Source organism: Trichosurus vulpecula, chromosome 4, assembly GCF_011100635.1.
Source record: "Trichosurus vulpecula isolate mTriVul1 chromosome 4, mTriVul1.pri, whole genome shotgun sequence".
In the NCBI taxonomy this organism is placed as follows: Eukaryota; Metazoa; Chordata; class Mammalia; order Diprotodontia; family Phalangeridae; genus Trichosurus; species Trichosurus vulpecula.
Window position 1 is genome coordinate 160,694,186 of NC_050576.1, and position 25,892 is coordinate 160,720,077.

Here is a 25,892-nt window from a genome sequence, read left to right on the forward strand (position 1 = left end):
AATATTGATTTAAATCTAATAAGATGAAATTTTAAAAGTGTAATGGTAAAATTCTACACTTGGGTTCAAAATTCAACTTCAAAGTATAACAGAGGGGAGTTGGGGCCACATAGCAGTTTATCTGAAAAAGATTGGAAGGTTTTCGAGACCTGCAAACTCAATATAAGCCAACTGCTTGATACGTGGCAACAAACAAACAAACTCATGTGATTGTAGATTACATTGACAGACATAATGTCCAGAAGGAAGACTATGCCAATTCTGTCATCCTCTGGCCTAGTCAAGTCAAATCTTGAGTATTGTTTTCTGTTCTGGGCATCACATTTTGGGAATGACATTGAAAAGCTACAAAGTATACAGAAGAAAGTGACCCAGTCAGTGAAGGCTTACAAAAATCAAGCCACTCAAGAACTGGTCTAAGGAAATGGGAAGTTTAGTCGGGGGCTGAAAAATCTTTGGAGAGACATGAATGATATCTTCAAATATTTGAAGGGTTGAAAGAGATTTTAGATTTGTTCTGCCTTGATCCAGAGGGCAAAACTAGTAGCAAGTGGGTGGAAATTGCAAAGTGGACAGTTTAGGCTTAATGTCTTGAAGTAGAATGGGATCGAGTTCTCCAGTTCTTACCCTGGGGCCCTAGGCTGCGGATTGGTGAGAATTCTCCATAACTGGCCAGACCCACACTCTAGCATGCTGTTCTTCAACCATCTTTATGTCAGGCTGCTGCCTTAACAACAACCTTCCCCCCTCTAACTTTCCCTTCAAGATTTCCATTCTGGACAAAACAATCAAAAAAACATTACCATTCCTGGAATAGATGTGTAAATAAGTTGCCCTCTGGTGAATTCTACTCCCCATCCCTGCAACTTCTCATTCCAAAACACTCTTTCCTGGCCATTACTACCTTATGTACATTGTCTTTTCTAAGCTCTTTGAAGGGAGGGACTGCCTTGCTTTTTGGAATGGCATACCTAGTACTTAGTGTGTGGCACATAGTAGCACTTAATGAATGTTTTTCATTTATTCATTCGTCAAGAAAAGTTTCCTAACAATTATATCTAACCAAAAATTGCCACCTCAGAGGGTAGCGGATCCTCTCTCCCTTGAGGTCTTCAAGTAAAGACTTGAAGTTGATTGTAGAAGAGACTTTTGGTCAGTACTAGGTTGGATTAGACTCACTCTTGGGTCTCTTCCAACTCAGATTTTGTGATTCATCCTCATTCTAATATGTCGACTCCCTGTGTGTCCTTGGTCAAGTCAAAGAAACAGAGAATGTCAAAGTCCTTCTTGGTACAGCCAGAGATAACATTTAGCATTTCTTGGCTGCCTTGTCACACTGTTGATAGTCAATGTCTTTGGGCCTCAATTTTCTCATCTATAAAATGGGGATCTTCAATGATAATAACTAATGATAATAACTAAGGTCCCTTCTAGCTCTAAGACTTTATTTTTCTAATGCATTCTAACCCTTTTCCAGATCTTCAAGAACAAGGGCCCAGACTCTTCTGCCTTTTTACCCCTTCACCACTGATTTCTGGCCTACTGGAAGTCTCTCCCATGGTCTAATTTCATCCTTCTTACTTGGAACAAATAGTGGGGAGGGAAGGGTGAGACAGCATCGATTCCGAGAATATCAGTATTGGAAGGATGGTTGAATTGTTGAATGTCATCTAGTCCAACTCTTTACTTGAAGTACTAGTCTGTTTTTTCATTCATTCAATAGAATTCGACAACTATTTCTTAAGATTCTCTTACCGTATGTAAGCAGAGAAGATACAAAGATGAAGAACAACACAGTCCCTGTCCTCAAGGAGCTTAGTCTAACAGCAGATATAGAATATGTATACAGGTAAGTATGATGTAGGTAAAATGTGAGAAAGACAAAGGAAACATTCGGACAAAGTGCTATGAGAAATATGAGAAGGAAGAATTTGGGGGGCATGAGGTGGAGCTCGGAAAGCTTCATGGAGGAGGTGGTACCTGAGCTAGGTCTGGAAGAGATGGAGAGGGAGGAAGGAAGGAATTTCAGGCATTGGAGGTGGCCTGAGCTAACTCAGTCAGAAAAGGGCACGAGGAGATCAGGAAAGTTAGTGGTCCAGTTGCGGGCTGGAACATAGAATAGAATAAAATGAGGTTGGAACCAGTCAGTAGAGGGCCAGGAATGTTGGGCTAAGGGGTTTGCATTTCATCCAACAGGCAATGAGGAAGAGCTAACAGTTTTCCAATAGGGGAGTGACAAGCCCAAGACTTTGCATTAAGATGATTTTGGCAGCTGACTGAAGAACAGGTTGGAGAGCGAAAGAAATAACTCAGGAAGACCAGTGAGGACACTCTTGATGTGGTTTCAGGGAGCGTCTTGATGGTTGTGTGAGTGGAACAGAGAGGATGACTACAAAATGTATTGGGAAAGTAGAAGAGAGGGCAATAGAGGGCGACTCTGGAATAGACAGAAGAGTCAAAGGTGGCTTGTTGGTTTTAAAGCGTGTGTGTGCCTGGGAGGATGGTGCTTGCTATCAAAAGTAATTGGGGGATTCGTTGCAAGGACAAGCTTAGATAGGAGGGGGGCAGCTAGGTGGCACAGAGTACAGAGTACAGGGCCTAGAGTCAGGAAGACTCATTTTCCTGAGTTCGAATCTGACCTCTGTCCTCTTCAAGAGTGAAGGACAAACAACAACAAAGGTTACTGGGACACTTGCTGTCTGTGTGGCCCTGGGCAAGTCACTTAATCTCCTGTTTGCCTCAGTTTCCTCATTTGTAAAATGATCCAGAGAAGGAAATGGCAAACCATTCCAGTATCTTTGCCAAGAAAACCCCAAATGGGGTCCCAAAGAGTTGGATATGACTGAAAAATTGCAGGACAACGACAAGTTCAAATAGAAAGATGATGAGCTCACTCATGTTGAGTTTGAAGTGACAGCAGGAGCAAATAAAACTAGATGGAGCTGTCCAGCATGCAGTAGGGAATCCATTTTTTCTTAATTCCCTCTAAAGGAAGATGAAAAGGCACCAAAGACAGATTTGTCTTCTTTGATGATCTCTTTGTCCTGGCCTTGGCCTGACACAACTGCTCTTAGTCTGCCACCCAGGAAAGTACAGGTTTCTGGAAACAGTGCCTCCTTGTGGCCAATGTCCATCTGTGAGCTTTAGAGATGAGGAGACACGAGCTGAAAGAAGGGTGAAAGAAGTTTGAATGCCTTTTCCCTACAAAATGCTGGGCAAAAGAGCTTCCAGAAAGGGGCTGGAGGAAGATTGTATCTCCTTCCACATCGATCTGACTTTCAGCAACTAGATTAAGGGAAAGGTTGCCCTGTATATTCCTCCTTGTGTAACAGCAGCTCTGAGAGCCCCCAGGGCCACCAGTTCAGATCAGAATCATTTTGATTTTCTTTCTCACTTAGCTGGGCTCGTGCTATGGGGAAATAAGAATGGGATGAGACTCAGGCACAGGTTCCAAAACTCTTGCTTTCCAGATCAAACATCGAAACATTTGATGATTGATGACGACGATCACAAGCAACCAACTTAAAAATTTATAGAAAGTGTGCAACTCCAAAATTTCAATGTGCAACAAAGGACCACTGAGGCACAAGGACTCTGAACAGTTTTAATTTATTAGGGAAACCGATGGTCCCCACGAAATAGGATCCAAGACTCTCTTCTGCAGTCGAAGACCCTTTTCTATCTGAGGGTCAGGCATATTTATGGAGAATGAGAGAATACTAAAAATAGAAAGGGGGTAGTACAAATCTTTGATTGGTTAATTCCCCAAAGAGAAAAGAGACGTGATTGGTCAAGGGGAGGAAGTTGAACTCCATGTTTGGCCATAAGAAGTAGCCAAAGGAAGGAACTCCCATATTTGGTCAAGGGTGATGTCCCCTAACCATCTGCTTGTTTAATCAGTGACCAGGCAACAGGGGTCCAGGACTTTCTATTGTTTAGTCAGTGGCTAGGCAACAGAGTTCTTGGGACTTTTCAACATTTGTTACAACCATCTGGCCATGGCAAATAAGAAACTGGCTTTCTGGAACATAGCAACAAACAGGGACATCAGTGGGGGATGGGGGGGCACAGCAAATTTCTTCTCTATACTTATCATAGGTCAACATATAAATAATCTGAACAGTACAATCAATACATGGACATCGCCACTAATATAAAGTAGATTAATCCATCATAACTCTTATCCTAACAGCATTAACTATCAGATTTAATCCTATTATGTTTGAATCACTACTATGATCTCTGATACCTATTAAACCACAATGAACTGATTAAATGCTGATTAAATTTGGTGTTGTCACAATACTTACTGAACAACAGAGTCCAGTTCGTGAAGTCATAACAAGGCTGAAAAGGGATACACATCACTCGGTATAGGGAACGTGACTGATGGTGGCTTACCACCAGATAGAGACTATGAAATGGCTAAGATTCAAGAACAGAAGCCAAAAAGCCCTCTGTGACTGACATCGACACATATTCATCTAATAGTATGTTGACAAACAAGCCTCAAACAAATGGCTGAGTCAAGTAGATTCTTCTACAGAAACAGAGAGGGTTCTTGATGGCAATATAATAATATCGATTCATTACCACAAGAAACTACAGAAGATTCATTTATAAAGAATCCAGGCTTCTAGATTGGTGCAGATTTGCAAGAAGATGGTGGAAACTGTAAAACCTATAGTTGAAGGTTTACAGGAATTTGGTACCTATTAAATACCTAGAAAGGCATGAGCCAGAATTATATACCAGGAGCTTGTTGTTCTAAACAAACTGGCAAACAACTAGTATAAATTCCAAAATATTCTTGAGAATTCAACAAATAAGCCACACTGGAATTAGAGCCATTATCATAGGCAAAATTATTACCCACAATTACCTGGACATAGCATTCATCCACAAAAATTAAGAACAACATTTTAAATACATGTTATCATACCAAACACTCAGAAACTCTAATTATGTGGAACTATAAATATAGAGAACAGGTAGAAGAAATCAAAACCATGTGCTAACAGAAAGAAGTATATATCATGACTGCCATCCTAACTGCTACGGAAGTTGTCCTAAAAATGCTTTTACTTGAAATAAGCCTATATCTCAACACTTTCACTCAATTACAAAAATAAATCATTTTGTATACCTCCACAATAGTTCACTGAACACAAAAAATAAAAGAGCGATAGGATAGAAACTTATCTGAAGACCATTTTTATCCAAACGACATCAAACAAAATGATGAAAAGAATGAAGTTTCATCAGCAACAACAAAATTATTAACATCTGGGCCCTAACTACCAATTTTGTTATCTGGGTTAAGTAGTACAAGACATACCTGTGGCCAAGTGGCATAAACTATTACTTAAAAGTACTGTTAGAAAGGCCCGTGCTCTGAACGAGGGCAAACTGAGAGAAGCTCACAGGAGTAGGGAGGCATAGCTGGAAGAAGAAAATAGACCATTTGCATAGCATAGCCCCTTTCCCCCCAGAACTCAACTCAGTTTTTTTTATGCTGTCAGAAGAACTGAAAGTACAGTCACCACCCTCTAAATTTCAGTGCCCTAGGGCAAACCTCCAATTTCCCAACCCTAGTTTGAACTATGATTAACCTTTGTGCACTTCAGAGTTTGTAAAGCACTTTACAGGCATTATTTCACTTGATCTTCACAAGTGAGGGTTGCAGGTTTTTAATATAAATATCTACTTCCCCAGGCTGATTTCCAGGTTCTTATCACCTTCCCTGAATTAGGACACCCAGACCCACTCCAATACAGATACTCCTAAGGCCCACAAAATACAGGATGTCTCAAATCTGCTCAGAGGTGAAATTTTTCCTATTCTTTAACCTTGGTCCCTCATGCTCCCACTCCCTCCCTCCTTCTACTCAGAATACCTCCACAATAGTTCACTGAACACAAAAAATAAAAGAGCGATAGGATAGAAACTTATCTGAAGACCATTTTTATCCATTTTTATCCCTCTTCTGTCATAGTCTATATATATTCCTGAGGAATCTATACATGGGAATCTATGTCTATATATCCCTCAGGATGTGTGTGTATATATATATATATGATGTATAATATATACACACACATACATATATATGTGTATATATATATATGTGTGTGTATATATATACACACATACAATGACAGATCCAAATTATACAAATTCTGAGGAGGGACATATGTAGATATCTGTCTTTAGCCATGTATGTATGTGTGTGGGTGTGTGCATGTGTACAAAACCCTCAGTTTTATACATATGTATCACATATTTTATATTTTATAAATTTTATACACACATATTTTATATGTGTATTTTATCCATATATAGCATACATATGTATAAAACATACATTCTATACATATATATCATACATATATCCCTCCTTGGAATGTTCTGTACCTTACTGCTTATTCAGGCCCAAAGCCATCTAGTCCAAGCTCTTGCTCACTCTGATTGTAGTACCAGTCAAGTTAGAACTTGAAGGAACTTTATATTATGATGCAGGCCTAAATCAGCCCAGTGATTCAGATTTAGGGTTAGAAGACAATGAGAGACTTGTGGATCACAATATGGAATAAAGAAGATTTTACTAATAACAAAGGATAAAAGGATCTAATTCCTAAGGTTAAAAAATATAGTAATTCAAATAAAATAATTACTTTCTTCTGCCTCCATTTTCACCACAGTAAATGGCTGGGCTAGGTCAGTGGTAATTTCTTGCAAGGCAGTAGGAATTCTGCTACAGCCTCAGACAACTTCCTATGGGTTGAGAAAGTGAGGAAGCCAAACTAATGCTGATCTTCAGAATGGTCTCCTTGTTCCTTTAAAGGAAAAACATTTCAACCTACATAAAACAGGTGCCACTCCTCACATACCTTATAAATCATACAACACCATTTTACAAGGGAGGAAAATGAGACCCCAGAGAGGAGGAAATTGTTTGCTGAAGGTCACATGGCCAGTAAATAACAGATCTGGGACTCAAAATCAGGTCTTCTGAGTCCAAATCCAGAGTTCTTTTCCTTGTACCAGAATGCCACTCCTAGATGGCAGTGGTGGACAGAATCTGGTTCTCTAGGTTTAGACTTTCAACCAGCTTCTCTATAGTAAAGTGTCCAACTCGGACTACACCATCAAATAATCGAAGTACTGTCATGTGAAAGAAAGATTGGTCCCAGAAAGCAGGAGTAGGAGCAACAAGGAGTAGATTATAGGTCAGCAAGACCTTCCTAATAGAACAATCTAATCATGGGATGAACTGCATAAAGAAATATTCAGCTCCTTATCATTGGGGGAGGTCCAGCAGAGGTAGCATGACTGTATTGAATGCCACAGAAGGGGTGTCTTCCTGGGGTATGAGGTTAGACCAGATAATCTTTAGGCTCCCTTATAGCACTAAGATCTTAGATCTTTGAACTTAGGTTCAAATTCATATGCTTCCACTTACTACCCCCCTGAACAAATCACTTCACCTCCTTGGGTTTCCCTTCCTTTTAATTAAAATGGAAGAGAAGGTGGTGATCTCTAAGGTCTATTCAGCTCTTAAATCCTATACTCTTAAAAATCTAAGACTTTATTTATAGGGTCTAGTATACCTTTCAGATATTTTGGTTGAGCCAAGATATTATCAGATTCACCACTAATGACTCTAGGATAGATGGCAGAATAGATGTTATCAGAGTGTTTACCAGCTGGGAAATGCCCAAGGCACCGTTCAGGACTGAAAGCTCTGGCTGAGGAGACCTAAGGAGTGAATGTAAGCATGGGCTTTTCATACTATTAGCAACACGAGTCTGGACAGAGCCCTCAATGTAGAGCACTGGGGAATGGGCTGATCAGTTAGAAAACTGCACTATGAGGGATCAAAGGTGAATATTAAGGGAAGCCAGGCATTGTAGCACTTGAATTATATAGACATGGGAAGATATAAATGGGAGCTAGGCACCCAGGCAATCTACAAGCCATGTGTAAGACATGACAGTTCACATATGTCTCTACTAGGTCTCTTGGACAGCTTATAGGCACCTTCCTCCCCATTCTTTATACCCCTAGATACTAAAAGAGTTTTCTCCCTCTTCATGTTTTTTAGGCTTTTATAAAAGGATAGTTAGTGTAAAGATATATAACAAGAACAGAAGTACAAAAATCCCCCGCCTCCAATACCTGGGCTCATAGTCTTTCCTTTACCATCTTGGTCCCTGGGGATAGACGGCTCAAGCTGAATGAAAATTTCTATATACTCTTCTTCCCATCAGGTTCACTTCCAAATGTGCATGACCAATGCATGGATCGGTTTGCACCTCTGCTACTGCTACACTAGGTTGGACAGGCCACTCTGCCGGGCAAATCTTAGCTTACTACCATCTGGTTTCTGGCAAATCTTGCCACTGACTCCAGCTTCCACACTTTTGGTGGAAGGAAATAGACATTTATTAAGCACCTACTATGCGTTAGGCACTGTGCTAAATGTTCTACAAATATTATCTCATCTGATCCTTACAACCTCCCTGGGATGTAGGTGCTTAATTATTATCCCCATTTTGCCATTGAAGAAATTGAGACAGACAGAGATTAAGTGACTTGCCCAGGTTCACAAAGCTCACATTTGAACTCAGGTCTTCCTGACTCCAGGTCCAGTGCTCTGTCCACTGTACCATGTAGCAGCTGGTGGCTCACTCTTCTTAAATTTCAAAACTCACAAGGTTGTAGCTAAGTCCAATATCCTTCACCCCCAAAAAGAAAGAATAAACATAAAGAGGCAACAGAGGCCCATATCCTGCTCCATATTGTTGGAATCTCATCATACTTTGCCTTGTTTTATATTTAGTTTTGTATATGATGTAATCTATCCTTCCCCCCTTTTCCTGGTGGAACAAAAGTTCCTTGAGGGGGAGGGACTGTGCCAGTTTTTATCCTGGTGTCCCTGTGCCTGCCACAGAGTAGGACTGTAATAAAAGTTTGTTAAACTTATTCAAGTCCCAATAGACAATACGTGACCCATAAGTGCGTGCTCAGCATGAGCTGGGTACGCCAGGGTGTGCAAGCATACACAGTCTATACTCTATGTAATCTGTGCATCTCTTCAAGATTGAGGTTGTAGAAACCTTTGTGGCAACACTATTAGTCCAGCTGAGTCAATTAATAAACATGTATTAAGTATTTACTACGTGCCAGTCCAGCTGAATCAGTCAATAAATGTGTATTAAGCACGTACTATGTGCCAGGGCAGTGGATAGAGCACTGGGCTTGGAATCAGGAAGACCTGAGTTCAAATTTAGCCTCAGACAATTACTAGCTGTGTGACCCTGGGCAAGTCACTTAAGCTCTGTTTGTCTAAATTCCTCAACTGTAAAATGGGTACATTGGAGAAGGAAATGGCAAACTGTTCCAGTATTTTAGCCAAGAAAACCCCAACACAAAGAGTTGGAAGTGACTTGACGATGATGACAACCACAACAACAATGGGGATACCAAGAAAGGCAAGAGATAGCACCTGTCTTCAAGAGCTCACAATCTAATAGGGGAGACAAGAGACAAAACCCGTATAAATGAGCTCTATTTCACATAGGAGTGTAACCCCTGTCCCAAAGCCAATTTGTATGGGATGCTCTCCTTATTGGTGGAGAAGAATGCCTTGAGAGGCAGGGTGGAGTTGGGAAGAGGTGAAAGAGTTCCAGCTTTTGCCAGTCCTTTCTAGGACTCTTTTAGGTCCAGTGCCCTTTGGGTTTCATCAGGCTTTGGGTCTAATTGCTCTGGACACTTGAGGATTTCAGCTTCGAGAGAGAGAAGATGGAAGCGTCAACTCCACTTGAGGCTGCTCTGGGAAGACATGGAAGAGGCTGGTGAGTCCATCATGTTCCTATTCCCAGCTCGCTGCACTAGAGACTTAGGAGAGTTTCCCCTCGGGTGAGATTAAGGTCTGTCTTAGTTGAGCTGAATTACTTTGCTCCTAATGGGAGAACTCCTTCACTCTGTATTGTCTGGTATATATTCTCTTCTCTGATTTCTGTTTTGCTGCTGATTTGGATAAATGGGTTTCTTTGCTATTCCCAATGTGTTGTGTTTATTCTTTAATTCCCAATATTCCTGGGAAAGAGGTCAGACCTTGGATATAGATATTGGGGTCTCCTTCTCTCCCCCAAAATTGACAAAATGACCAGAAATTAGATGGGACTCAATCATATCCTCTAAACTAAAAGTATTTTATTTTTATTTTGTTTTGTTTTTTGCTTTTTGGCAGGGCAATTGGGGTTAAGTGACTTGCCCAAGGTCACACAGCTAATACATGTGTCAAGTGTCTGAGGCCGGATTTGAACTCAGGTCCTCCTGACTCCAGGGCCAGTGCTCTACTCACTGTGCCACCTAGCTGCCCTAAACTAAAAATATTTAAGGGAACAGATAGATATACTTCTAGCCTGGTACCCCCTCTCTCTGAAGAGAGCAGATTGGCCTCTAGCCCCAACCTCCTTTTTCTACTCCTGGCAGAAAAGTGTCCCTTGGAGAAGGATTGGGGGGCAGGGAAGAAGAAGCTAGAGATGTCTATTCTGTCTCCCTTTGAGCCACATAAGGACAGCTCTCATTACGCAAGTGTGGCCCCACTCTGACTACGGGAGAATCAAGAGTTTTGTTAGTACAATTCAACATTTATTAAATATACAGCAAGACCCTGTCAGAAAATTAGAGCCTCCAGGGCAGTAGTTGAATCTTATCACCATATCTGTTAGGGCAGTAGAAGAGGGAATGCATCTGGGTCATTCAGGAGCTTCTTATCCAAGTCTCAACAGTGAGCAAGGAGGCCTGCAGGCTTCCTCTTTTGTGTCTGAAAACATAACATGGCATTTTCAGAGGTGTACAGTGCTGGGGGAGACAAGGAAGAAGCCATAGTGCACATGCCTATTAGTGTTTCCCTACTCCTGGGTCCTTGGCCTTACCACACACACTGCCCAGACTTCTGAGGGGAGAAATGATATTTGATAAGCTCATACTGCAGTATCAGCAAAGGCCAAATCTCTGGTTCATATCTTCTGAGTCTTCTCTATGCCCACCCAGACCCAAATAGGGCATGTGTGAGGTCTGGAAGCCTGGCAGCTAATTATGCTTAAGAGACTGGAAGTCTCCCCCACAGAGAACCTTTTACACGGCAAACATTCAATCAAATATTTGCTAAATGGATGGACGGACGGAAGAAAACTATGCTCTTGAAAAGACTAGGAATGTTAAGCCAAAAGTGAAGATTTGGGGATAGGAGTGGAACGTGGTATCTATTTTCAAATATTTGAAGACCTTTCAAGTGAAAGAGAGATTATACTCTTTCTGCTTCGCTCCAGAGAGCAGAACTAGGACCAGTGAGTGGAATTTCCAGAGAAGATTTATGTTTGACAAAAGTAAAAACTTCCTAAATATTAGAGCTATCCAAAAACATAATGGACTCCCTTGGGTGAATGCAGAGTTGTGCTGGAGCCAACTTGAATTGGCTCCCTGTCTGTCTGTCTGTCTGTCTGTCTCTCTCTCTCTCTCTCTCTGTCTCTCTCTGTCTCTCTCTCTCTCCCTCCCTCCCTCTTTCTCTCCTTCTCTCCTTCTATCTCTGTCTTGCTTACGCACATATGTGTGTGTACATGGCACACACACATTGTTAGATTTTTCAGTGTGAGCACTACTCCTTGGAAATAGGCAAATGCTACAAGCAGGGACCGATTTATTGTTTTGTTGATTGTCTAGATTTAAGAAAGTGATAGAAAAATATTAAGAACACAGATTAAACTTAAAAGTGTGCATACAATTTTTTTGTGAGCCAGCTGTTAGGCATTTATTAGCGCAAAAGTGCTTAGCACAATGCCTAGCAAATAGTAGGAGCTATATAAATGCTTATTCCCTCCCTTCTTCCTTTCCTCGTCAAGTTCCTAACCATTGGATGTTTTTCAAATGAGAAAACCCTAGTAGTACAAATAACCCAACATTTGATACAAAGCCCAAAGCTCATAATGAGGCCTATGGCCATGAGAGTGAACAATATTTTAGGGCCCATGAGCATGTTATAGCCCTCCTTAAGTGAGATTGTCATGATGGTTACAAAATCATCTGGCTTAATCTTATAATAACCCATCCCCATTGACTGACAAAAATCCATTGGGGACAGTCTCCTTCGGAGGAGAGATCTGCATGTCATATCGACTCTCAGTGTTCATATAATCTTGAGTCCCAGATGTCTCAGATAGTTTTCTGATCACAGAACAGGTCTCATTCTGGAGTAGGTCTCATTCTTAGGGCAGCTCTGAAGATCGCTTCTCCTAGAATATGTTTTTCTGGTTCCAGGTCACCAGCAGAGGTTCTTAGGTGCTTACTGCTATATTTACAACACAGAGCTTGATACAAGTTAGTATAGCTTTCTACATAAAACCCAATTCAGTAGTTTAGAATTTCTTGCTTTTTCAATAATTAAATCATCTCAAACCTTACAGTTCTTAATCTATCAAATTACTACTTGCTGTTTCTACCTTTATGCTTAATATTAACACTACCATCAACATACTGAAGGAGAAAATCTCAAAAAGGAATCCATGAGGGTCCAACTTGTGAAAATAAGCTCTTTTGTTTCTTAAAATTACAACACAGAAAGGATAGATGATTTCTAGTCAATTTGGGAATTTATAGGTAGAATACTTAATACAATTTTGAGAACTTGTTAATTTCCAAATTGTGATTGTGCTACTTCTTAAAATTTATTACATCAATTAAATTTTGTCTAATTAAAAATTAATTTATCTAATTCTATTTCCCACCTTAGGAGGATGTATATCTCATGCTTATAAATCAAAATTAGATAAATTTATGAAATCAGCATTGTTCACCTGCCCTGATCATAGAAATTTGCCATAAAAGGAAAAAGAGGACATAGTTATACCACAGAGAAGATGCTCCCCTGGCTCCATTATGATTCCAGGCAAGAGACATAAAGGTGGCTAATTGTATAACAGAATTATCACAGCCAGCTCAGAATTCACCAGGTGGGAAAATCTCTTATAGGAGAAATTGAGTCAAGAGGGTCCTACCTTAGCCTTCACAAGGTTACCACCTCAACTATTCCCCAGGGACAAATATCCACCAGTAGAAATGGCGTGCAGACTCCACTTCCATTGAGCTGTTGGCATTTTTCTTGGAATGATGAAATACCAACTTAATGACCTAATCATACCTGAAATAAAACTCAGAATATTATCAACTACAGTCCCACAAGATTTTACCTCAAATAGCAAAGTTTTATTAATCATGGCTTGGGGTTAGGTTACTGTTGACACTCACAAGTTGCAACAACTATTGAAAATAAACACATATAGGTCTTACTAGTTTAAATTCATGGTGAAATAGAAAGTGATGATTTGGCAATTAAGAGTAACCATATTCAAGAGTTTCCCAAGGCATGGGGGAAGCCTCTATGGTATCAGACAGAGCCGAACCCAGCAGAGTAGTAGGCATATTGGAGGGATGAATCAAAACACCAGAAGCCACCCACCTTTTATCAATGGATAAAAGGGGATCATTTATCTATAAGCTAATTCTATAAGATTTTTAACATGGTCGTTATCATTAGCACACATTACCATAAGTTTCCCTTTTAGAGAAAGCTTAGAACATGCTCTAATATAGCAATTAAGGCACAGCCTGAAGAGAATAACCAGATTAAAGGTAATAAGAGCCCATTTAACGAGGGTGACTAACAGGCCAATTCCCTGTAACCATGTGAAACAAGAAGAAGGAGTCCACCATTACCTATCGTCAGACGTTCCATGAGTTTCTGTCACAATTTGCTGAGTGTCATTCATAAAACATTGGAGCCCATGGGTACTTGTAAACAATTTCCCCTGAGCTACTAATGTGAGAATAACAGGACTGATTAATAAGAACACATCCTCCCCCTAAAGCAACAGTGAGAACATTTAAGGCCAAGTGGTTCTGCAGGACTGCCTTTGCTAAAGAATTAATCTCTATTAATCTCACTGGATGTTTGAGAGTTGGTTTGGGTTATATCTTGAGCAGGAGCTCTGTAATTCCTGTATTTAGGAAATAACAGAGGTATCTCCCCCTAGTAATACTGGGGGGAAAGATTTTGCTTGAATAGGAGTGTGTCCAAAAAGCATTTCAAAAAGAGATATATGTAATTCTCACCTTGGTCTGCTGCAAATACAGAACAATTCTAGGGGGAAAACATCAGTACACAAATTTGCCAGTCATGATTTAAAGCTCCTTATTCGTACACTTAACTTGGCCTGAGCTTTGGGGGTGGTAAGGTATGTGGAATTTTGGGATCACTCCTAGACAAGAGTAGATTTGGGATAGGAAAGAATCAGTAAAGTGGGTGACCTCATCAGAGTCATTGGCAGGCCAAAGTGAGGGACACTGTCCTTCAGGAGTATTTTACCAACAAATCCAGCTGCAGCATGAAAGCCAGGAAAAGTCTCTACCTATTGAGTGAGTGGTCAATGATAACAAGACAGACCTTGCAATGGCCATCTTTAGGCATGCAGATGAAGTCAATCTGCAAATGTTCCGAGGGTGTGTAAACTGAGGGTGCCCACCATAGGCTTTGTCACAGAAAGCACCTTGGTCATAAGCCTGTCAAGTAGGGCAAGAGGCACATACAGTGCAGCTATGTTGGTGATGCCTGGCAAATCCCAAACTCTTAAATCCACAATTCCTTGAGTACCAAAGTGACTCCCCCTTATGAACAGGTAGACCTACCGAGTGATAGAAACTCCAGGGAAGGAATGGTTTGTCCTCAGCAGTCACCCAGATCCCAACAACCTGTTTTGCTTTATAGTGTTGTTTCCACTTCACTTCAGCATCATTATAGGAAAGAGGGATGTTATCGTCACCAGAAGGAAAGATTAAAAATATGTGCAAGGCCTTCCAGGGTGGTAAGCTTGGCAGCAGCACCAACATGATTGTTCCCTCTTGAAACATTAGTCCCTCCCATGTGGGCAGAGCAGTGAACAGTGACCAGAGCAGACAAGAGACCTTTGGTGAATTCTGCATTTGCAACGCCCTTATCGGCTGATATCAGAAAGCCTCTCTGTAGCCAGAACAACCCCACAGCACCAAATATCGAATGACAAATCAACATGATTCATGGTGCTTTGCCTTTTGGCTAGTGGCACACCTGGATAAAGGCCACAGGCTCAGCAGCTTGGGAGCTGAGATTAGTGGTCAACAAAGCCACCCAAACTATGTCACAATCAAAAACCATAGCAACACCAGTATAGCAAACACCATCTCTCATAAAAGAGGACCTGTCAGGATACAACAAGTCATTGAGGGTCTGCAAAGGAGGTTTTCAGCCTCATCCAATTCTTTTGAGCACAGTCATTGTGAGATCCCCTGAGGTCAGCAAGTCAAGGATTTAGTACAGCTTGGTATTTGAGAGTGATGTTGTCTTTACTAAGAGCAAAGTCACTTCATATTTGGTGAATTTCTGATCAGAAAAAGCCTGAGTTCGGTGGCAAAATAAGAATGCCTCAACCCCATGGGGGTATTGCACCATTAAAAGGGAAGCCAAAACTAAAATCACATATCTATTCCACCAAAGGGCAGTGACAGCCACAGCCCATTGTAAGCAAGGTGATGCTTCCACATCCACAAAATCAATATTAATACAAATAATAAGCTATTGGGTGAGGAGCAGGTCCCAACATCTGAGTAGGACACTGAAGGCTACCTCCCTTTGTTCGAGTACAAAAAGAGAGAAGGACCTACTGTAATCTGGGAGTCTCAGTGCAGGTGCCGATAACAGGGTCCTTTTGAGCTCCACAAGAGCAGAAAGGTGTTAATTGTCAAGGTCCTGAAACAGAGTCTTTAGTCAGTGAAACAAGGGGCTGGGTAATCCCACTGAATGAAGGTTTCCACTGTCTGCGGGATCCCCCCACTCTTAAGATGGTATGCAGCTCCACTTAGTGGTGGGTGTAGAGAGTTGCTGGATAGTCTGAATGGGTGTGAGCAAAACAGAACGAGTCTCAGCAGCTAGGATAAATCCAGATGTTCCACCTGTGGAAGGCACCACTGGAATTAGAGACTTTATAGCTTCTTTGTTAAAGTAGATGACTGTCTTAGCAAATCTCAGCTTCTGGAGCCGCTAGAAGCAGATCACCCACGTAATGGACCAAGGTGGCAATTTTAAGAGTGTTGGAAGCCAAATCTTGCTGTAAGATTTGAGAGAATCAAGTGGGGCTCTTTACATACCCTTGAGGGAAACAAGTCCATGTCCATTGTGAGTTTTTCCAGGTAAAAGGAAAACAGGTACTGGGAATCTGGGTGTATGGGGATTGAAAAAATGCTGAAAAAAGATCTGCCATTGTAAATCAGGTTACCTCACAAGGAATTAAGGAAATGATGGTAGCAGGGTTGGCTGCCACAGGATGTCTAGTGTAACAGTTGAATTAAGGTATACGGAAGCAAAAAGTTCCTAGCCTAATCAATTTATTAGTCAAGCATGAATTTCCCAAATAAATAGTATTTCAACTTCCCCAGCAAAGAAAAGACCTCAAATGAGGGAGACAGCTCTCTTTTACAGTTTTAGAGAGTGTGGAAAATAAGGAGGCTAGCATCACAGATGGAAGAAAATATGATTGGACAGAAATTGGGAATGAGGGCTAGCAACAATTCCTTCCTTCCCTCTTGTGACTAAGAAATGTTCGTTGTTTGAATCCAGCTGCATCTCCAAGGACAGAGACAGCAAACCAGACTTCTTTGGATAACAAAGCAGACATCTTTGAAAGATAGCTCGGTGGTATAAAGATACTAGCCAGACTCCCTGGTCCACCTGCTTCCTTCAAGAGTAACAGATTTCTTTGACACAAGAACAGAGCAGTGATTAACAGGAAAACTGGATTTCCAAACTTAACTCATTACAGGCCAGCTAAATTTCTTAATTAAGTTCAGAGACAAAGACTTAGGCAGTTACAGGACAAAAATCAATTAATTGTAAATGGGATCAATTAAAGGAAAAAAAGAGATCGATATGATTATTTCACTAGGAATAACATAAGTGTTAATAGTGCACCAATCTTGAATAAAATGATAAACAGGTTTGCCACCTGGACCTGTTTAGGCTTTTTAGCTGGAAGAATTGGCATTTTGTAAGGTGATTTGCAAAGAATTATAATACGTTGGTCTCTTAAGGAGTCAATGATGGGTGAAATACCCTCAGCAGCTTTCTTAGACAAAGGATACTGGGAGATGGAGGGTAGAGAATAGTGACAAGGAATAGATTTTAGAAATCATACATCTGAGACGAAGAGGCCCAAAAGGAGTCAGGTATGTCAGATGGGATGCTAAGCATCCCTAACCGCCTCCTGATCACTAAGTATGAGAATAGAGAACAGAGAGAGAAAATCCTCAGGCTGCAGCAGCAGGGATAACCCACCATCAGGGGAGGAGGAAATAGTAGCCCTAAGTTTGCTTAGGAGATCTCCCTCCAATAAGTTTACAGGGGATTTGGGTACGAGGAGGAAGGGAATATTCAACAGAAAGCGACCCCATGGACACCAAGGGGTTGGACAATTTTGGAACATTTTGAGGCTTCCCTGAGACCCCAACAACATTTAAAGACCCAATACAGTTGGAACCAGGTTTACTCACTAGAACTGAATAAGATGTTCCAGTGTCCAATAAGCAATCATAGAGTATGTCCTTGTATTGTCATTACAGTCCCCACTCTTAAGGGTGACATGGGGTTCATTGTTTTGGGAAGAGGAATGGACAGGAATAACTGAGGCCAAGACAGCAGGTTCAGGGAATACATGAGTCCTCTCCAAATTCCCCAGTCCCAAGCCTTCCCATGCACTTTCATGAAGCAAAATTTCTCTGGGAACCTCTAGGGTTATTCCTCTCCTTATTTCTGAGGGCCCTTTGTCTCTTAGGACAGCTTCAAGGGTGTGGTCCTTCCTTTTACAGTAAAAACATTGGCATAATTCTCAAGCTTTAGATCTAGCCTCTCAAACAGTCTGCTCAGTTTTCTCTTTTTCCTGTTTCTCCTTCTCTTTTTCCTGTTATCCCCTCTCTTCTTTTTCCTCTTCTTTTTCCTTCTTTTTCTCCATTTCGAAAGTATATTGGGCAATAGTCATAAGCTCACATACAGACAATGTGAGCCATCCAGGGCATCTCTCACAGAAATATTCTCGTATTTCAGGCAATGATCGATGAACAAAGTATATGCTAATGATGTATGCATCTCAAGGGTTGGTGGGGTCTAATCTTCCATAAAGTTAAGCACTAAGCATATGGTTTAGAATCATTCTATGTCTCCAGGGTCTTTATCGAATCTGGGAGTGTTACTCCTCCAAGTGGCAAGGTCAGAGGATTGGAAAGCTTATGAGGTCTGAGGACTACATTGCCCCATGGTCATAAGGGAAGATGCCTTTAGGCTTACTCTTATTTCTAGAAGCTGTGGAGACAGGAGTCGAGACCGGAGGGGTCAAAGGAGTGGGAGAGAAAGAAGATAAGGCAGGGTGGGGAGGTGGGAGTGAGGACAATGGAATGGGAGAGTATCAAAGTGAGGCAGTGTAGGGAGGTGGGGGAGCCAAAAAGAGAGAAGGTCCCTTCCAGGAGAGAGGTTTCCTTGACGATGTCAGGCAAATGCCATGAGATGGCTTGTCCTCAGATAGAGGCTTAGTCATTTTGCTCCAACAGAACCAGTACTTTAAATACTTTGAGTGTTCGTTTATGGTTAGCCATAAATCTTTTAATTTATAATAATTGAAGGTACTATATCTAGGCCAAAACCTTTCATCAGCATAATTTCTAGCTGTTTTATACCAAATACTACATAACTTAATTGCTTGGGTTTTTTTTTTTTTTGTCATTCCAGGCTCAACTGGGAGCTCCCCTTTATCCCTGGCTTCAAGAAGTTTTTCTAAGGGAGTTCCTTTTGGCACAGTATTTTTTTCCTATTTTTAGCTCCCATTATTCCAGAAAAGTTTTCTTAGATTTGACTGAAGAAAAAATTGCAAAACACACACACACACATACAGATACGCGCACACGCATGCACACACACACAGAGGGAAACACAGATAAACAGACACAGGACTGACTGATGGACTCTCCCATGAGTCCCAACTGAAACGATGACTAATGAAATGGAAATGACAAGTCAGACATCCAGATATTAAACATCAGTGATGAAGCTTCAAAAAGAAATCAGTTGTGCCCATATAGGACAATTTTGAGACTTTTATATCTTTAGAGTGATTCTGCTCTATATCTTTTAGTCACCTCTTTTTTGCCTGGGAAGTGCCTCTGCTCCCTCAACCTTAAAAGGTTAAATGCTTAAATACTTATGTATTTGGTAGTTATATGAGATTCCATGCCGTCTTGGGGAGGGAGGGGGGAGGAAGGGGAGAAAATCTGGATCTCAAAATTAGGTAGAACCGTGTGTTGTAAACTAAAAATTAAAAAAAAATTAATTAAAAAAATACTTATGTATTTCTCCCAGCTTATGCCAAGAGTCCTCCTTGAAGAAAGAAATTCTTTAGAAAGAGAATTCCTGACACTTGCTCCTTGTCCCAGCTAACTTCCCCCATCTTTTTGAATCGTCACCTTTTTCTTCTTTCTCCCCTTTTCACTCTGTTGCTCTTTTCTTTAAGAAACCTGCCTATCATCCTAAATCCCCACCTGCCCCCACGTTGTTTTTTCTCCTCGGCAGCCTATGGTCCAGGATGCCTCCAATATTTCTGCTGTAGGTAACCACATCTGTCTTTTAAAATTCCACTTAAAAAGAGGAGATGTTTTACCTGACTCTTTCGGCTGTTTTCTCATGGTGAAATTTCTGACCAGGCATACAACTATTCCGAGGACCTCGGAGAAGTGCTTTGTAGAGAGCAGTTCCACTTCAATGCCGAGCCACCTTGGGAACCTAGCTGATGACAGAAGGGTTCCATCTCCTAACCTGTCGATGTAGGTCTCCATCCACTTCAGAAATCGAAGACCCATATTCATCCAGCTTGGCATCAAGTGGGCTGTTGCTGCCAGAATTATCTTTTGATTATTTGAGAGATGTATCAGTTTCTTCTGAAGTACAATCAACTGTAGAAGCCATTGTAGCAGTTTACTGTGTATTCTAAGGATCCAAATGTAAGGCTTAATGGCTCATTTTCTTGTTTTTCCTGATTTATGACTTTCAGCTTTGTGGAACATGGCTGAGATTAAAGGATTTATTGAAGATGCAAACAACTCTGTCAGCTTATTGGATGAAGGAACACATCTTGGAAATGTTATTGGTAACTATGTCTATGAACATATACTAAAAGGAAAAAATGCATTGTTTTGTTGGAGTTCTTGGAAAAAAATGTGAAGAAATACAGTCAGTGGCAGAATATTGTGGCTCAAATAAAGCAATTCTACACAGTAAAATGCAATTTGGCTCTAGCTGTTCTACAGATTTTAGCACCTCTTGGAACTTGGAACTTGGATCTGCATGTTCCAGCAAAAATGAAAAGGCACTGGTGTAAGAACTGGGTGTTTCTCCTGGAAACATCATTGATACAAGTCCATATAAGCAATCTTCTCAGATGAAGTATGCAGCAAAACTGGGGTTAACATCATGTCATATGACAATGAAATTGAAGAAAATTGCACATAATCATCCAAATGCTAAGCTCTTACTACACATGGCAACAGAAGATATTGGTGGAGGTGAAGACAGTAAAATAAAGTTTGGCACCATGCTGAAGAATTGTAGGCATCTCTTGGAATGTGCTAAGGAACTTGACGTCCAAATAGCTGGTATTAAGTTTCACGTTTCCAGCTCTTGCAAAGAACCTCAAGCGTATGTTCATGCTTTATCTGATGCCCGCTGTGTGTTTGCCATGGCTGGAGAATTTGGTTTTAAGCTGACCATAGTGGATATTGGCAGAGGCTTCATGGGTAGTAAATTTCAGTTGCAAGAGGTTAATCATGTCATCAGTCCATTGTTGCACTTTTACTTTCCTGAAGGATCTGGCATTAAGGTCATTTCAGAACCTGGAAGCTACTATATTTCACTTTAGCAGTTAATATCATTGAAAAAGAAAGTTGTTGAAAATGATGTTTCCTCTAGAGTAGGAAAAACCCAGAATAAGGAACCAGCCTTTGTGTATTACATGAATGATGGTGTTTATGGTTCTTTTACAAGTAAACTGATAACTTGAATACCATTCTAGAGGTTCACAGGAAATACAAGAAAGATGCACCTCTGTTTACAAGCATGCTGTGATGAGCTCGATCAAATTTTGGAAAACTGTCTTCTTCCTGAGCTGAATGTGGGAGATTGGCTGATCTTTAAGAATATGGAAGCAGACACTCTCCACGAGCCATCTGCTTTTAATGATTTTCAGAGGCCAACTATTTATTATGTGATGTCATTCAGTGATTGGTGCGAGATGCAAAATGCTGGAATTACTTCAGACACAATGATGAACGTCTTCTTTGTACCCTCTTGCATTCAGCTGAGCCAAGACAACAGCAGCTTTTCCACTGAAGATTAAAATGGGTATTAATGATTTCTTTTAGAACTGAAGTTGCAGGTTAAGCCTGTCTGGTCCACATTCCAGTGTGGAAGAAAAATTGAACAATTTTAACTGCTCTCCGAAACTTGAAAGAAATTAATAATAATAGCTAATTGGGACCAGGAAAAACCAGCTTACAACTACAATTTTTGGGGGTGAGGTGGGAATTAGATAATGTGTGCAGATTTAAACTTACCAGTTGTCCAACCCCTAAGCATTTAAAATAAAATATGCAACAAATGTCTTAGTGGGGACAGAAGCCCATCACTTGGGTGCCCATCATAGACTGTTTGCATATAAGTACATAGTTTTTATGCTAAGGATTCCTGTTAGAAAGTCTTGTAAAATTATGGTCTTTTGCCCAGATATATCAAATGTCAGTGGAAAACCAGTGTGACTTTATTTAGATATTTTTAGCATGTTTAGAATGTGTAAATTTGTATTTTGAACTGTAGTTTAATAAACATAAAATTTCATCATAATATTTGTTGTATTTGACCTGATGTAACCCATGTATGATTGCAATAAAATTTTGTGTAGATTTTGCTGTTTTTTCAGGCTAAAACTTTGTGAAAGGGGCTAAATAAAAGCAATTATGACTTTTGAAAGTTATTTTTCTTTAACCCATTATTTCAAGTTTAGTTTGGCAGTCCTTTAAATTTTTTTAATTATTTAAGTTTTCAATAATTTGTGTAAAATAAGTTTAATGAATCATTGCGAATTCCAGATTCTTTACTGGAAAGTTGACATATAGTTTGCGGTGTTTATTAAACTTAGTATGTTTCTTTACCAATTCTAACACCAAAAATGTTAAACCTGCAAGCCCAACGGTAATAAATAGACATCTACATAGAGATACAATGCATGTAGTACCTTAGACATACAATTACAAATTTATTGGCTGAAATGGCAATTTATGCTAAATACCAAAGGAGGGGGATAGTTATGCGTATCAGTAAAAAGAAGGGCTATATCCATCTTCAAAAACTTTGATGCTTTTTTGCACCAGATATTTAATTTTTTTTAATTTCAAGAAAGCACACTATTAAGTTTTTCAACTGCAGTAATAATTATGAAAAAAATTAAGCTGTTCCCTTAATTCTTTGTTAATTTGAGTTGTTAGCATTGTTTGTTGTTGTTTAGTTACTCTTTGTGACCCCAATTGGGGTTTTCTCAACAAAGATACTGGAGTGGTTTGTCCTTTCCTTCTCCAGGAAGGAAACTGAGACAAACAGGGTTAAGTGGCTTGCCCAGTGTCACACAGCTAGTAAGTGTCTGAGGTCACACTTGAACTCAGGAAGATGAGTCTTCCTGATTCCAAGCCCAGTGCTCTATCCACTGTGCCACTAAACTACCCCTTAAAATATATACCCCTCTGGAAGAAGTAGTAAGGGTAAAGGGGAAGAAAAGGGAGGGGTCTGATAGAAGGGAGGGCAGACTGAGGAAGGCGGTGGTTGAAAGCAAAACTCTAGTAAGGAAGGAAAGGGAGAAAGAAGAGAGGAAAGCATGAATGGGGGAAAATAGGATGGAGAGAAAGACACAGATAGTAATCATAACTGTGAATGTGAATGGAATGAACTCTCCCATAAAATGGAAGTGGATAGCAAAGTGGATTAAGAACCATAATCCTACAATATGTTGTTTACAAGAAACACATTTGAAACAGAGAGATACACATAGAGTAAAGGTAAAAGGCTGGAGCAGAATATATTATGCTTCAGCAGAAGTAAAAAAAAGCAAGGGGTAGCAATCCTGACCTCAGACAAAGCAAAAACAAAAATAGATCAAATTAAAAGAGATAAAGAAGGAAACTACATCCTAGTAAAAATATCATAGATAAAACTCTGCATAGCCTTTGTCCCAGCAATACCACTTCTAGGTCTGTATCCCAAAGAGATCATAAAAATGGGAAAAGGACCCACATGTGCAAAAATATTTATAGCAGCTCTTTCTGTGGTGGCAAATTGGAAATTGAGGGGATGTCCATCAATTGGAGAATGGCTGAACAAGTTGTGGTATATGAATGTAACAGAATACTATTGTGCTATAAGAAATGATGAGCAGACGGATTTCAGAAAAACCTGGAAAGACATATATGACCTGATGCTGAGTGAAATGATCAGAACCAGGAGAACATTGTACACAGTAACAGCCACATTGTACAATGACTGACCTTGATAGACTTAGCTCTTCTCAGCAATGCAAGGATCTAAGACAACTCCAAAAGACTAAGGGTGGAAAATGCTGTACACATCCAGAGAAAGAACTTGGAGTCCAAATGCAGATGGAAGCATACTATTTGCTCTCCTTTTCTTTTGTTGTTTTGTTTGTTTCTTCTTTCTTGTGGTTCTTCCCACTAGTTCTAATTCTTCTTTGCATCATGAGTAATGTGAAAATATGTTTAATATGAATGTATAAGTAGAGTCTATATCAGTTGCATATGGTCTTGGGGAGGGGAGAGGAAAAGTGGAGGAGGAAATTCAAAACTCAAAATCTTATAGAAGTGAATGTTGAAAACTAAAAATAAATAAACTATATATATATGTGTATATATATATATATATATATATATATATATATATATATATACCCTTCTCCATCACCTTACCCCCACCCAGGTCTTCCTGACTCCAGGCCCAGCACTCTATCCACTAAACCACCTAGCTGCCCACTTTTGGGAAGTAGCCTGGTATGATTTAGATAACATGGTTCAGATGACTTAGAGGAGGATGGAAGACAGAAAGATGAATGAAAAGATACTAAATAGTAGCTGGCATTTACATAGTGCCTTAGGGTTCTGCAAATATTACTTCATTTTATCCTTGTAACAATCTTAGGAGGTAGGTGATATTATTATCCTATTTTACAGGTAAGAAAACTGAGGTTGACAGGGGTTAAATGACTGGCCCAGAGTCACACAGCTAGTAAGTGTCTGAGGCTGGATTTAACTTAAGTCTTCTTAATTCCAGGTCCAGTGTTGCCCCTGAAAAGAGAAACATAAGAGAACAGAAGTGCTGTTCTGAATTACAATAATCAGGCGGGACACTGATGTGAGCCAGAGGAACACTATTCAAGGGCTGAGAGAAGGAAGTAAGAGAGCCATTGTGTAGAAGGTAGGATTTGGGGTGATAAAGGACAAGGTTTAAAAAGGTACTCTTGCCTGGAGAAATGAGAGAGCTGGAATACTTTGACCTTTTCTCAATGCATGTTGTTGTTGAATCATTTCAGTCACGTCCCTATGTTCATGACCCTATTTGGGGTTTTCTTGGCAAAGATACTGGAGTGGTTTGCCATTGTCCTTATCCAGCTCATTTTAGAGATGAGGAAACTGAGGTAAACAGGGTTAAGTGATTTTGTCCAAGTGTCTGAGGACAGATTTGAACTCAGGACCTCCTGACTCCAGGGCTGGTGGCTCTATCCAATTTGCCCCCTAGTTGCCCTTTCTCAATGCATAGTGCAACTGTCTGAAAGCAAGTTTTGTGAAGAGGAATAATGAGCACCTTCTGATGCAGAAGAGTTGACTTTTGGGGAGAAGGGAGGCAGAGATAGGAAGTACAAAAAACCCCATGAAAACTGCTGGTAGCAAAGAACAATGACAATGACAAAGGACAATGGACCCTGCCACCTGTTGAAAGCAATGGAATGTTGCCTTGAGAAAGTCCCTGGTGAAAAAGCAATGCAACATAGACTGTGGAGAAAAGCACTGACTTCTCCTGGGAAGAAAGAGAAAGCAGGAAGAGAGGGAGAGAAAGGGAGAGAGAGGGAAAGAGAAGAAGAGAGAGGGAGGAGGGAGAGAGAGAGCACCAGTGCAGGAGAGACCAAAATTAATAATAAGGATTTTACACATGAGCAAGTTTTGTGTGGCCTAGGAGGATCAGTGTTGGGGTGGGAAGTTTATCTCTAAGAATCATTTGGGGAGAAAAATAGTAAGGACTTTAAGATCATTATCAGGAACTGTGAACTTAAATAAAAACCCTTATTTGTGAGGTCCAATGATATAACATATGTAAAGTGCTTTGCAAACTTTAAAGTCTAAATGTTGACCAGGGTTGTAACTGGGCAGGGCAACTTGGCTTTTACTCCAGGGAGCTGAAATTCAGAGGGGACTGATGGCACTTGCAGTCCTTTAACAGAATAGAAATAACTGAGATCAGCTCTTAGTTAACAAAGATAACATGTTAAAAGAGAACTTTACTATCTCCCAAGTGATTCCACTAGCCTCCCCTTACAAACACTCAGGTTCACAAAGCTTTGAAACATAGGCTCGTTTAATCACATAATAAAGTAGTGGTGTCAAACTCAAATAGGGTTGAATGCAGTCTCTACTGAATGCAGTGTTCGACA

At 40.3% G+C, this 25,892-nt stretch overlaps 1 pseudogene; it reads left to right on the forward strand.

Moving 5' to 3' along the window:
- The first annotated feature begins 20,197 nt into the window (after positions 1–20,197).
- Positions 20,198–21,256, forward strand: LOC118846901 (annotated as a pseudogene).
- The last annotated feature ends 4,636 nt before the right edge of the window (positions 21,257–25,892 follow it).